The following is a 15881-nucleotide window of genomic DNA, read 5'->3' as shown; positions in this document are numbered from 1 at the left end:
AGTGTTGTATCAGTATTTGCACATACTAGGTTTTCAAATAATTAAGTCCAGTTCTCAGTTGGCACTGCAGGAGAGTGGGACAGTCCAGCACTGCCCCCCACCCCATGCCCTTCCACACAGCTGTGGGAGCAGTGAGCCGGCACAAGGGAAAGAAAAGTGGAAACAATTTGAAAGAGCAAGCAATTCAAAGGGGTGAACTACAAAAAAGTTGCAGAGCCATCTGGTGGACAAAGAGACTCATTACACATCTTTAAGTGTCTGTTTGCAGACAATGAATCCATGGACTTGATGCTTTAATTTGCAGAGAGCCAAACTAAACTATGTCTGAGGAGTTTTACTTTAATGCACCAGAAAGACTTTTAAAGCATCCAGAAAACCCACTCATGCAGTCATGCCATTGCAGTGCAATAAAGGGCAAAAAATGTGGTGTGTACAAATGCCCTAGATGCCCCCACTAAGTTCAGTAAAAATGTATTTTATTTACTCAAATACAAGACAAAGTTCCCCTCCAAGTTGCATTAAACACATACTTATCATCCTTCACCAGTGGTTTTCAACATTTTTTTATTCGTGGACCAATAGAAAATTTTGAATGGAGGTGTGGGCCCCTTTGAAAATTCTGATTGAGGTGTGGAGCACTTTCAATTGTAAGTGTGGGTATTCACATACTTTTGGTTGATCATAGTAATCTTTTGCAGACCCCTTAGATGTAGTCTGTGGAGCCCCAAGTAGAAGAGATGCCGCAGGATGGAGAAACAGAGAAAGGGGGAAGCGGTGTTTCTGTAACTGAGGCAGTGCAAAAGGAAAGAGATGAAATGAAAGGGGAGGTGGGAACACCAAGCGACTCAGACATAGAGGCAGGGGAGGGAGGACTAGACATTACTGTCCCCTTTCTTCATCCTATACTCATTAGAGTTGTTCCCGAACCATATGCACTCTGTATGTACAGTGTGGTGACCAATCTTTTCTCTCCATTCAGCTGATCCTTTCCTTGGCTAGGCTAAGGGACCCACAGACACCAGAAGTGAAGATGGAGCAAGGAAAAGAGCCAGAGAGACAGGAAGGTAAAAGGAAGAAGACACAGGGGCTAAAAGCAAGGGGAAAAAACCTGATAAAGAGGGAGGTGAGTTGGAATTAGAGCTGGAGAGCAGCTTCCAGCCACTAACATCCCTGAGTCCCAGCCCAGAGTGGAGACTGGGAGGTGGGAAACTGTGAATTGAATCACTTTCCCCCAAGCTGGCTGAATCTGAATCCGAAGCGAATACTAGTCACTTTGCACAGGTCTATTTGTAGATAATACATGAAGACCAAGTATGCACAGTACCAGGTAGAAGGCTCTCTGAAGCAATTAGAGTGATCAGAGAGACATAGTAAACCTAGGTTTAGAAAGAGCATATGAGAGAGTGGATCTTGATTATGCATTCAAAGTGCTGGGAAAAGTGGAGGTCCTGGAAAAATGTATTTGTTGGATAAGGTTATATTGTATAGAGAAGCAGAAAATCAAGTCCAAATTAATGGGAATCTAAGTGGGACCTTTAAAATCCATACAGGGGTGAGACAAGGGTGCCCGCTGTCACCACTACTATTTGTGTGCAGCACGGAACCACTAACACAAAGAGTAAGAAAAGACAAGGCCATAATCAGGATGGAGATACCAGGTGGGGAGAGGTAAAATGCATCTTATGCATAGATGATATAAATGTAGTAGTCAGAGATAGACTTTCAATGGAAAGGGTGCTAAAGCATACATCTGAGTATGGAGAAGCAACAGGGACTAAATTAAATAGATCAAAAAGCACCATAATGAGAATGGAGAACTGGAGGGTCTTGGAGAAGTTGAGACTTCAAATAAGAGAGAGAGAAATCAGAGTACTAGGGATCCTGATGGATGCCAAGGGGAAAGGTAATACAGCATGAAAAAAGGTGACGGCAAGAATACAGCAAATACTTTGGTTATGGTCTGGAAGGATACTGTCCTTTGCCAGAAAAGTGGCAGCAGTTAAGCTTGTGCTACTGCCAATTATTCTGTCTACGGGAATTGTGTTCCCATCAATGTGGCAGCAGAAAACAAAAGCGCAAAGGGAAATATGTGTGTTCTTTTGGAATGCCAAAAGAGAGAGGTTGGCTAGATCTGAACTGTACAAAGCAAGAGAGATGAGGGGATGGGGGCTGACAGACTTGGGATTGTACATCTATGCAAAGTATGTAAGCATGGTATGCAAGGTAGTAACGGAGGGAAGGGGAAAGCAACACGTCTCACCCCATTTCATGCAGCTGCAATTTTGTAGAAATGGGGAGTATAACAGACCTCTTTCAGAGTCCCAAGGCATGGCAACCACCAATTCATTACATCAGGATGCAGATGTATAAAATAAGGAAGGTAGGGCTGGAAGTCCTGAAGGATCATAAGAAATTGATGAAAAAATAAGGGAGAGAGAAAGGATGGTGCTGGTGGGAAACTTCACATTAGGAAAAGTGAAGAAAGTGTGGGGACAGGTGGTGGGTAAACAACTAAAAGGGAAAGAAATATGCTGACCTAGCGTGGATGGTTGTGAGAAATATCTTGCCAGTTAAAGAGGTGCAACACAGATGGAGCTTGATGATCTCATCTAGGTGCCCCGGGGGAGAGGTTCAGGGAAGAAGAAAGTGGGATGTGATTTGGGAGTGAACATATGCAAAAAGGGGGCATGCAAAGGGTCTGCCACTTTCTGAGTGTCAGCACAATAAACCTGTTGTTAGCACAGGTTATGGTACTTTATGGGCTCATACCAAAGAGACTGGAGGGAAAATTATTAAGGATTTTATTAGCATGTGTTACACCTAGTTTATGAAAAATAAGAAACCTCTGGGTTTTTAAGAGGTTGGCTTTCACTGAAAGAGAGTGCCTGAAGCTGGGGCTGCATTAACTGAAATGCTACATCAATCGGGATAAAGAAGAAATCAGAGAAGAAGTAGTGGAGGAAAAAGGATGGGACACGTGCTCATTGAATCAACAGAGAGGACTGATGGGAGGGGTGGAGAGTTTCAGGTGGTTATTGAGGTAATAATTTTTCATGGGGCTCTGTATGAAGGAAAAGAGTTTTGTAAGGGTTCTTGTGTTGTAGCTGTATGTTTTTTAATGTTGTTTAAGGGTTTAAATATATATAGCTGTATGTTTTTTATATGTAGTTGTTTTTGCAATATGAAGTCTTAATAAAACAAGGATGCTCAATATGTGAAGCTTTGTAAGTGCGGGGTGAGGAGTGTTTTATTTACAAAGCTTTATTAAAAATGGAAAAAAGTTTATACTAGATTTATTCATCAGCTGATTTTTAGGTCTCAACCCACACTGAACTGACTCTGGTACAATCCAAGGGCTGAGACCCAAAAACCAGTTTATCTTCAGTCTCAGCCTGGGAACCCACCAGAGCTGGTTGGAGATGCCCATGTCATCCTGGGGCTGGGGCCTACTATCCACTGATGGTGGGTCCCAGCTCCAGGATCACACTTGATCACATTATCTCCATGGAGCAGTCTCATGTTAACACAACATGTATTACTCAACATGGTTGAGAGATACTCCTCACTCAAAACTCATTTAGCTACAATCCAAGAGCACTCAGCACATGTTACCCTGCTTGAAATGTTCAGATGCTTCAAGGGGTGTAGGCTGTAGCCGTGTTGGTTCAGATGCTTGAATGCATTTTAAGTACAGTTAAAATATGTTAAGTGTAACATATGTTAAGATCCCTAAGGCAGAGACCTATTCTACACCACAAATCTTGGTCAACAAAACTCCATCTGCATGCAGATCCTCAGAAACCATAAGCCCCCTCATGTGGTCCCTTCAGAAGCTGGAGCCTATGCAATGTGCTGCTGCAGTACAGCCATGTGGAGCCACCAGGAGTGCCTGGGTGACTGCATGTTATGGTGATATAAGGCCTGTTGCCCTCGTTGTCTCTTTGTCCAAGGTAATGAGCTGATGTTTAGAGTCTGCCTAAGTTATTACCACAGGACATGAGACTGACTGTATCAATCAAGTGCATGTTTTGTTGCAGTCCTATTTATATATAAAGAATGTGTGCAAAGTTCCCCTTTCCAGAACACAATAGAAACAGCATAGGGCATTTTCCTTGCTCGTGGTTTCCCAAGCCTGCTCTTTCCATCATTTTCACATCTAGGCAGCTCTGTCTTTCACACTCATGACCATGTCTTTCCCAGTCTGCCAGCTTTCTCTCTCTGTGCATGCACACATACACACATCCCTTGTCAAAATAAAGCCCCCTAGCCATGCATTTAGCCTAGCCTGTCTCATGAAAAACTCTCAGAGGACACGGCTTAGCTCTGCTCAGCTTTGGCATGCAGTCCAGTGCCATGGCAGCAGTCTCCACTCTCTTCACCTTACAGCACATAAAGGTATACTTAATGACTCCTTCCATTTAGCATGAAAGCAGGGTGCTTAGCCTCTTCATTAGCCTTAATCAGGCTGCTACTGTTGCATAATTCTATCACTTATTTATGGGGCTTCCTGTCAGACGCACACTTTGTCACTTCGACTCCTACAATAAAATGAATCGCACCCTGGGCCTGAAGTTCCTCTTTTCCCAACCCCTAATACAAGCAAAACTCTGCAAGCACCTATCTTCATAAGAGATGAACAGAAGCACAGTTACACTGATCCAGAATTATCCATGCTTCACCCAGCTCTAATCCAAACCTGGACCCAGCAAGGGCTCTATAATCTTCAGTCTCTGCTATTATTTTCTCTGACTATAAATTCCTGCTCACTAGTCAAATGTTCTGCATTTCGAGTCACTGTTTCCAGTCAATGTAGTCTGTCAGCTCCATCTGTATATGTGTGTGTGTGTACGTGTTACTCTGCAATGATAGAATTTTCAAAAAGGAGCATTGCTGGTAGTTAATAGCGAACATGCCCAAGCAAGGACATCTCCTGCCGTCTTGAACTTCATTCTGGGCTCATATGTGTTTACTAACACCTTCAGACAGCACATCAACAAAATGATGGAGTGCTCGTCAGCTTCAAGCCAGTGACTGAAGGTTGGATACAGCCTTGCCAAGGATGTGACATATGTTACAGTACGTAAGACCATTTGTGGTGACCCTCTGGGCAATTGCTTTGGAGATTCAAAGGACTGTATGTACAGATCCATGGGACAGGGACAATTTGAACGAAGGGGGAAAAATATGAGCAAGATTTTAAATTTCTCATTTGGATGCATGAGAAACAGCAGCTCTAAGATACATAAGCCATCCCTATTCTTTTCAAGGGCTTCAGTCTCACGATAACGATATAAAGGTCACAGTCATTAACTGTTTCACTGATGATAGATACATAGCAGAGCAGAAAGAAAAGACACGGTCTTTTTACAGAGGTCTCCAGTAAGTGGGATTTCATTTTGGCTTCTCAGGTACATACAGCTTGATTTTCAGGTTATGTTAATGGACAGACCTTGGGACAATACTTTTTTTTTTAGCTCCAGGTTCTTTTCCAACCACAGTGTCCAGGGAGGAGTTTTTTAAGAAAGCAGGTAAGCACTGAAACATATTACCTAGAGATACTGTGAAATTTCTGTCACTGGAAGGCTTTACATGCAAGTTAGACAAATATTTCTTTACAGTGTTTTAGACGGAGGGAATCATGCATTGAACCAGGGGTTGGAATATATGACCTCCTGAGGACCCTTCTAGCCCTATTTTTCTATGATTTGCATGGATTTGATGCAAAACCATAAATTGGGCTCAGTCACTTGAAAGGTTAATTCATCTTTTGAGCATCTGCGCCAGACTTCCAAGTAGAGCTGAGCAAATTATTAATAATGAGCAATTTACTCAATGAAATTCACCTCTTTTCTTTCCCTGCTCGTAGAATATCCATGAGCAAATGGCAATTTCCTCACATTTATTTGTTATCTGAATATATTCAACAAATATCCATACATTTCCATATATTTCACACTATGCAGTGACCCCCAAATATTCATATTTCAGGTTGTCCTGTTTATTTGCAGTTGGCCAGATCTGTCACCTGGTAAGCGTCCTGCTCCCTAACTGGATGCATCTACAAGCTCTTCCAGTGGGAAAATTTGTTTATATGGCTTTCAACTAAATTCACTTGATATTAGCCATTTTCATGAGTGCTCAAACAAAAGACTTAGCAATTCTGTGTGGATTCTTTTTGCTAGTAAAACCTGACACTATATGGCTGTGTCCACATGAACATGGATGTTTGTTTCCCTGAGGACAAGAAGCAGCAGCCCACCTTGTGCCACTGCTACTTGTCCCTGGGGGATGCCCATATTATGCAACCTCTGGTGGGTTAGGAGAGGCTGGAGGTAGCAACTGTGCTGGCCCCAGCAGCTTTACCTGGGGTCCTGGGGTCCAGGGAAGCTGCAGCCATGGCACTCCTGCAGCTGGGAGCCTGGCCAGCAGCCGGAGCGTGGCTCCACTGAATGTGCCATGTGTAGTGCCACAGACGGGTCTGTGGCACCACATATCGCACGGCTGTGCTCATTTGGACACGGCCTATGTGTTCACAGAAAGCAACCAGAAAAGGCATGAGAGCACAAAATGAAAAATTCACAGATCATCTTTGTTTTAGGGCTTTTTTTCACATTGATTTTGTATTGAGCTGGAAGTTTGAGTTAGCAACAAGACAGGAAGTAGGGTGAGATGCCTGTGTTTTCATGTTTCCTTATTAGCACTTGGCACAACCCAACAAACATTTAAATATGTGTCTAAGCACCCCCCCCCAAAAACCATGTACAACATGTACTTAATTCCCACAGTAGTCAGAGACTTAAACCCATGTGTCTAAAGTTGCGCACATGTTTGCACGCTTTGCTGAATTGGGGCCTTCATGTCTAACCCACATATATAGCATGTGCACGTGCTACCCACCCAGCGTGCAGACCTAACTGATTACCCTGTTACATGCGTCCCTTGGAGTCATCACTTAATTCCAGCTTCTGTCCTTCCTGCAAACCCCAGCATGCTTGCCTAGCAGGATTGATCTTCTCTGAAATCCACTTTTCTCACATTTCTAAAACACTCGGCATAAAACCTGTTATTCTCTTGACATTAGGCTATTCAATACCTGTCACATTTCCCCCCTAAAATTGACTTCCGAGTGACATTATATGATAAGCAGTTATATACTGCGACTCCTAACCAGATGGAGCCCTTCCATCACTCAGACAACTCAGCACGTGATGCGGGATAAATGCTTTCTGCCAGGCAGCCCCTCTGATCACTCTCTGGATGTAGGATCTGTTCCACACATTGCAGAGGCCCATAGCAGAAGACCAGATCCATGCCTCCTGTGACAGCCAAGGTCTGAAGTCTCTCTGTGTCTCTCTCAGCATTATTCTCAAGAGAAACACGCACACATCTGAATTCACACCTTCTGCCTGAGACTATTCCCCAGGGCCATAAATATTTGGATTCCCTCTTTCTCTCCTCCTGTTACACTCCCATGGAAAATAAAAGCAGGGCGAATTCCTTCCACAACAGCTGGATGCCATCTCTCCTCAACAGAGCCTAGAGATGAATTGATAGTTGGCCTGATTCCTCTGCTCTTCATGATAGCCCCTCAGTAGCAGAACATGGCTGGATTTCCCTGCTTGCTCCCTTTTACAATCTGTGGGTGAGGGGGCACTGATAGATTCACTTCCCACTCTCCTGGCTATCATGTGGGAGGGATCCACTCTCTCTCTGTTTTGATTTTGCTTTTGGAGTGGGTGGATAGATACTGTGGTGTGTTTACACCCATTGGTAGTCTTTGGTAAGAAAGTGACATTTGAGATGATGGGCCATGTGTTGCATAGGCGTGCAGGACCAGACGGCCACCCGGAGGAAAGGAAAGGGAGCTGAAAGTTGTCTTCCCTAACAAAGACAAAATAAAAAGACCTATCCCCTTACCAAGAAGACTCCTATTTAATGCTTCATTTCTACAGGCAGCATGGGATGCCAGTTTTCATATCCACTTCCACGCCCTTCTAGCTTAGTCTCATCCTCCTATTTGTCTCTGCCGAATACTGTGGTCCCTCCAGCCATGAACATCAGTGGTCTGGTGGGGCATAAGTGGAGGATTAAAACAAGGCAGGCCCAAGCCCTTAGGACCCAAGGACCTCAGAGATTGCGTAGTCCATCCCTAAGACCACTGTTTCTCTTTGTAGGGCCAAGCACCCAACAGAAATATGCAGAGCACTGGCAGCAAGTACACAGCAATACTGCATGAGAGTTTAGGATAGACGCGTAGAAGATACAGTGCCCAGTTGAAAGTGCAAGGGGCTTTTAGGGAGATAGACTGAATTATTTCCCTTCCCACTCCCTCCCCTTAGCTTTGTGAAAGCTGCAGGAGCATCATGGGTGGCATTCGCCCATCACAGCCACTCTTTTTCTTCTTGACTGGAAAGCAGTGCTTCCAGCAGCCTCATGCTATGCTGGGGCATTGAATTCCAGAAGATAGAGCACCGCCTACTGATTCACCACCCAGCACGCTCTGAAGTTGAATGTCTTCCTCAGGCTAGCTGCTCATTGACTGGCCTGGTTAAGGCATGGCAGTTTCATGTCCTGCTGCATTCGACTCTCCAGCTCAAATGACCACATACCCATTTACGCCTGGTTGTGTAGGGCCAGCCTTTGCCATGAGGCAATAGCAACATATGCACTCACACATCCAGAGCTATTATTAGACCCCTTAACCACTTCGCCACTATGCCTGTCAAATCCTAAACCATCGTGGGTTTCCCAAGGGACTCCCCTCTCAGCTTCTCCACAGTTAATAACAACAACACTCAAAGTGGGGGTAGAAAAGGGTGAGCCCTTCCAGCATATTAAAGTGGAGTTAGCTGGGCTGTAAAAGCAGCCAAACCAGCCAGTCATTTGTCATGGATCTTAATTCTGCTGTAAAACGGTAATCAGCCTGTGCAGTCACGTCCCCCTCGCACCGTATCTTTTTTATGAGCACATTAACATGGTCGTTAGGGAAAGGGGACTCATATGGACACAAACACGTTCAGCAATCATTTATTCTCCCCCCTCCAGGTTCATCCCAAGTGATGCCTGCTAACGCACGGGCAGAAGCCCCTGCTCCTCTTGGGTTAGACTGGTTGCTTATTTGTGCTGGCCACGCTACACCACCACATAGTGATGCTGTTCTACTGCATCATAACCACCCTTATGATCCCGAGCAGGCTTGTGTCATTGATTCAATATGGACTTGCACTGCCTGAAATAAATCTGGGTTGGCAAGTGGCTTGGTAGGCACATGTAGGAAGGCACCAGAATCACATATTTCACAATAAAGGAGACATGCAGGATTGTATACAACTGTACCTTACAGATGGCAAAAATGACCTCTGTCTACAGGATCTAAAAAGGGAGCTAGGACCAGAACCCTCAAGCTCTCTCTTCAGCAGCACAGGTGTTTCATTACCTGAGCTAAAGGAGAGCTTGGGAATTAGTGCCTGGGAGTAGGTGTTTTATCTGACCTGTGGAGCCAACCACTAGAGGGTATTGTGACACACATCTAGGCAGTGCAGTCCAAGGTGAGGAAAAGGCAATGCACTGAAAAAGACGGATGCTCTATGAAACTTGTGCAATAAGATTATAACCCACCTCCGTGGTAGTGGAGACTCTGACCCAAATAATAATATTCCAAATTTCCAGTGTCCAAGAGCAAGATACATGTCACCACACCCTCAGGCACCACTGTACCCATTTTACTTCATACTTCTCCTACTCTAGTTAGCTGCCTTCATTTGGGTGAAAATGTAGCTGCAGCTAAAGCACAAGTGCTTTGGGTTGGTTTTTTTAATCTAATTCTTCCTTTTTTCCCCATCAGTGAACTGTCCCCTCCTTCCATCTCCTATTCATGCTGTATCTTACTGTATGCAAACCACAATCCCCTTTTCTTCTCTCTGCTTTATTTTCCTGAACACTCATTAACTACTCACAAAGGACCATGCCTGCCGGATCGGAGCTGCAATTATCTCCCGGTTCTGACCCGTGTTCAGCGGTCAGAGATTAGCATCAGCAATAATAATAGAGTGCCGGATGCAGGCTGCTGAACGCAGAGGATTTGATAAGTATCCAAACAGGCAGCACCAGTATGAGAAGAGCAGAATTATGGTGGGGTGCCAGGGACTGTGTCCTCCTGAAGGTGGATATCTCTGTCTTATCATCAGTGAAAGGGAAACACTTTAAGGGGACACTCAAATGCGCCACTTATTTTTCTGTAAGGAAGCACATTGGTATGCCCTCCAATTTTCCCCTGTGAGATCCTGCCTCTACTCCCAGTCATTCTGATCTCTGCTCTGTCCAGGTGGATAGATGTTGAATATACCTCCTATTAAAGGCTGTTAATGCCATTCTCTCAACCTTCATTTTCATACCTCATTATTTCACCTGAGATGTGCTACAGGCTGAGGAAATGGATCATAGAATCAGCATTGGATAGACCTCAAGTGGAGTACTGTGTGTAGGTCTGGGCTCTGCGATTTAAGGCTGATGTGGAGAAACTGGAAAGAATTCAGAGGCAAGTGATAGAGGTAATAAAGAATTTAGAAGGCAAGCCATATGACAAAATTTGAGAGAACCAGGTAGGTTTAATCTGGAGGAAAGGAGATTAACGGCACAAAAGATAACAGTTTACAAATATCTGAAAAGCTGCCATGAAGTGGCAGAACAGCTGTTCTCCCTTACTGCAGAGAGGAAGACAAGGTGGGGAGCTTAACTGCAGCAAAGCAGAGCTGGATTCAATCTCAGGGAAAACTTCCTGAGTGTCAGAACAGCAAGACAGTGGAACAAGCTGCCCAAGGAAATTGTGAAATTGCCTTTATCAAAGATTTCAAGGAGGGGCTGGATGGATATCTGTCTGGAATTGTATGGGAAATGCATTTCATGTATCTGTGCAAGGAGTTGGACTACAATACCATTCTAGTACTAATAGAAATGCTTTGAACTTCTAGAGCATCTTCCATACGAGGACCTGAGCACACTTCATTCTCCCAATCTGTAGCGTACATCATGGTAACACCTAATTAAGAGTACACAGCAGACTTCCTAATGAAATTTCGTTCTCATTTCTCTCAGGCACATAGAAGTTTTGTTTGCTTGACTATGTGGCTTTGTTTGTGCATAGGTTTATGGTTTCTTGTCATCAGTTATTGCAGGCAGGATTTGACAAAGAGGAGAGCTTTCAGTTTGCTTAGAAAAGTGTCAGGTTTCAGCTCAGGCTTATGCTCTCCATCCATCAGCACAACTAGGGCTGCATCTGCATCATGTCCTTAGCTGAACCCTCATTCTGAAAGGTCTAGGGTGTCACAGTTTTCTAGGCAATACTGGAACTTGATCACTGATACTTTCTCAATAATTTTGCATGGGGAAATAAAGGTTCAAGAAAAGACTGAGATCCAGAGCAAAAATTTCCCCAAAAGCCCAGAGGTATTTGAAAGCAAAATTTTGGTTCAGCCTCTTGTAGAGCTGGGGAAAAGCCAAAAAAGTAGATGTAGATTATTAACATTTAGCAGATCTGCAGTTCAGTTCAGGCCTATTCCTAGTTGAGGTGCTGAATCCATTGTTGATTTTGTTTAACGTATCCAAACCTCTTGGGCTCTATAAAAAAGGGTTAGAAACCTCAGAAAAATGAATTTTATCACAATGAGATTTTAAATACTTACAGCTGCTAGCTAAACAATTAACAGGTTTTCTTGAGGTATTTTTGGTCCTTCCTGCTGGCAATGCCTCCTAGTTCCAAGATACTTAAAGGTTCAGTGACAATGCAGAAAGGTGAAATAAAAAAAAAATCAAATGAATCTTTCTGAACTCAAGTTCAGATTGTTTTGGTGAAAGCTAAGGTTTATTTTTTCTCTGTCTGATTTAGCTTGCTTGCTCAAAAAATATCTTCAACAACAGTTTACATTTCTATTACAGCTCAGCAAAAGAACTATGTCCAAAAACAATTGTTTGAATTTCTAAATTAATTCCCTTCCAGCAGCCTCACACCTGCTTTTCCTCACTTTCTGAGAATGTCCAAGGAGACTTACTTTACTGTCCCAAGTATTGAAAAAAGCTTACTTTAAAATTGTATATACAAATAGTTATACAAGATGCTCTTCCATGCTTAGCCAATCAGGTCAGAGAAACAATGCCACGTGACTTCCTAGACCAATCATAACCTCAGCTCTAATTAAGATACTAAGTTTCTTTGCAAAACAGGCAAACAAAATTATTTAAAACTTTCTAAAACATTCAGAATGCGTGTTGAGCTGAGAACATTTTTAATCAATTCCGGCCTGTCCTTCGCAAAAATGATGTTGAGGGAATAGATAACTCAGATTGTAATAGAGACTAAAGGTTTTTACTATTAGGCCACATAGTCCAGTCTGGTCAAGGTTAGAAACAACCAAAAGACTTTTACCCTACAACATCTTTTCAGTTTCTGAGATAAACACTTACTGCCTGGTGTCCACATTAAATTAAGTATCACCACTTCAGCTGACCCTGTGCTGTTTCCATTGTAGCACAGTATCCTGTTATTGAATGAGCCATGGAGATAGATCTTCCTTGTCATACATCTCTGGGCAGGTCTAATGCAGAGCAGTGTGCAGGTCCACTCTGCCCCATGTGAGCTCTACACTCATTTGGTACAGACACAGTAAAACACCACTGTGCTAATTCAGCATGAAATTCATTTTTTAAAATATCTGCATGGGAAAAAAAAGTTGTCTCTTTCGTTCATTATTTAAAGCAACAGTTATTTTCTCTCGCTTTTGCTTTCGTGTTTCATGTCCAAGCTAGATAGTTTCTTTTACCAGGCACCGCTGAGGGAACCAAAATCTGCGATCAGAGTTTTCAGAGGATGTTTCATTCAGGCATTTCAAGGGGGAAGATGGTCTGGAGGAGAGAGGGAACAAACTGCACTGGGAAAACTGAGAAGACTTTCAAAAGGGGCTCTGATCTCTGCTGGTTCAAAACTCAAAAGGGCCATTGCTGCAGGTGCTTATTGTATCTATTCTATCAAGTACAGAAAATAGTGAAGGGGAAAAGAGGAGCTCCCTGGCCCCCAACTGGTGTGAGACAATTTATGAGGGACACTCCAGCCACTATGTAATGACAGACAACCTAATGAACATCCTTACCTGCATGCTCTGCTCTCCACATCTCCAGGGTGCACTCAGGAGCATCCCCCACAAATTCTTTATCCAGGCCTGAATTCAGTGTCCAGTTACTGTAGGCAGCCCAGAATCCACAGAGCTCATTTTGTCTACCCTCCTCTGCTCCCTGGGTGATTTCAGCTCAAGTCTGTTGACTTTACTGAAAGAAATCCCTATTTTTGCTGGAGAGAGCCAAACTTGGACTCTGGACCTAAAAACTCGCCACAAACATTTGAAGAAATTGGGTCCAATCTCAATTTTTCAACTGATCCCATCTCTACAATGATCCAAACACCCTTTAACTTTGGGGAAGTTCAGGTCCAGATAGAACTTTTTGAGGGTTTTGTTTTTTGTTGGGCTTTTTTTCCCTTGCTGTTCCCTAGGCCTATTACTGGTAGTTGCATTTATTTTTACAAGACCAGCAGTTAATTTGAAGATAGCTTATGCACCATCAACAAAGCTGTCAGATAGATTATGTAACTGAAATTTATCTTGCCTCAGAGAGACAGGAAAAAATGTACTTCGCTAAATCTCAGGTGGAGCTCGTGGCCCTAGCAAGTTGGAAACAATTTTTTTAATTGAATTATGACACGCATGTGTTCTGACACACAATATAATATTTAAGGACTTTGAGGAGTGTGATATAGTGGATAAAGCCCCAGCCTGAGATGCATGAGGTATGGGTTCTCCTCCTGGCTCTTCAGCTGGCATTCCCCTGGGTAAATCCTTTTTCCTTAGCCCATCTGTAAAATAGGATTACTTTAACTTCTCTCAGTTCATAAGCTGCTTTGAGATCTGTACATGAAAAGCACTAAGTGTTCTTATTATGTCTCCAAAATTAAACCACTGCAAAGAGTCAGAGTTTGGTTTATTTTTCATAACAAGGATTGAGTTGGACTGGGATCTGAGGATATTAGACTAGATAGACCTTATGGTCCCTTCTGCTGTCTGTTCTAGTTTTCTTTGATTTTTGTTCCCCGACTAACAGTTTGTTGGACTTTTTTACATTAAATTATTGCCAATGTAAAGTCCCAGATTGTCAGGCCTGAAAATGTAAGCAGTTCTTATATGCATAAAATACACTAACACAGAGATGTATCAATGCTTGCTTTTCTCCCTGACAAATGTGAATGGGAGAAGAATTGATTCTAGCTATGAAATAATCTGTTTGTTCTACATATCCCATACATGTCCCATACACAACATAAATGCCTCTGTGAATGGAAGGAAAGCAATGGATGTACTATATCTTGATTTAGCAGGACCTTTGACCCTGCTATGAGATCTCCTATAACATCTCATAGCAGATACCATGTCATGGCAGATACCAAATCAAGTAGAGTTGCAGATGCTCTGGAAGGTGGGGCTAGGATTCAGAATGCCCTTGATAAACTGGAGAAGTGGTCTAAAACTAACTGAATGAAATACAGCAAAGTCAAGTGCAAAAGCCTGCGTTTAGAATGAAACAATCACATACATGAATACAGTCTAGAGAATGACTGACTAGTTTGGCTACAGTACTGCAGAAAAAGACAGGGAGGGGTATAGGATCAAGGACTGTAAGCTAAATATGAGCCAACAGTGTGCTCTTGTTGCAAAAAAAAGAGAACCCAATAGCATACTGGGCCATAGTAATAGGATTGTCACTTGCAAATCAAGGAAGGTGATTACTCTGTGCTATTTGGCACTGGTGAGGCCTCACCTGGTGTACTGTGTCCAGTATTGGGTCCCACACTTCAAGAACAATGTGAACAAATTAGAAGAGTCCAGCAGAGAGGAATAAAAATGATTAGCACTCTGGGGAACATGACATATAAGAAAGGCTAAAAAAACTCACATTATTTAGTCTGGAGAAGAGAAGATTGAGTGGGGATTTGATAAGCCTTCAAATACCCAGAGAGTGGATATAAAGAGGACAGACAATGTTCTGTGGCAAGGAACAAAGGGACAGGGGAAGGAACAAAAGTCTTAAAATGCAGCAAAGATAACTTAGGCTGGATATCAGGAACAACTTATCCACTATGAGTCTAGTTAAGTACTGAAACTGGCTACCCAGGGGGGCTGTGGAATCTCCATCTTTGGAAGTTTTAAAGCGAAGGTTAGACAAATGCTTCATTGGGTTGGTTTACTCAGTAATATGCTGCCTTCACTAGTTCCACTTTTTACAATTGAATGATGCATGTCACATGGTTTTGGTTTCGTCTTGGGACAGTACTTTTAGATTTGGGGAGTGTTTTTTGTTAAAAAAGCAAGTATCCAAAACCTGACTTGTTCTACTCCCAGCAAAAAAATAAAATAGAATCATAGCATCATAGAAAATTAAGGTTGGGAGGGACCTCAGAAGGTCATCTAGTCCAACCCCCCTGCTCAAAACAGGACTGTCCCCAACTAGATTGTCCCAGTGCTTCACCATCCTTCTAGTGAGAATCTTTTTTCATAATATCCAACCTAAACCTCCCTTGCTGCTACTTGAGGCCATTGCTTCTTGTTCTGTCACCTGCCACCACTGAGAACAGTCCAGCTGCATCTTCTTTGGAACCTCCCTGCAGGTAGTTAAAGGATGTTATCAAATCCCCACTCAGTCTTCTCTTCTCTAGACTAAGTAAACCCAATTCCTTAGCCTCTCCACATAAGCAGTTCAGCCAGAAAGGAACACATTTCTGTTTGGGTATGCTATCATCTTGCTACATGACCACATTCTCCACTCAGAACTGAACCCCTCAA

The sequence above is a fragment of the Alligator sinensis genome, unplaced genomic scaffold (assembly GCF_000455745.1).
Source record: "Alligator sinensis unplaced genomic scaffold, ASM45574v1 scaffold1503_1, whole genome shotgun sequence".
NCBI lineage: Eukaryota > Metazoa > Chordata > Crocodylia > Alligatoridae > Alligator > Alligator sinensis.
Note: the sequence above shows the minus strand (reverse complement) of the source record.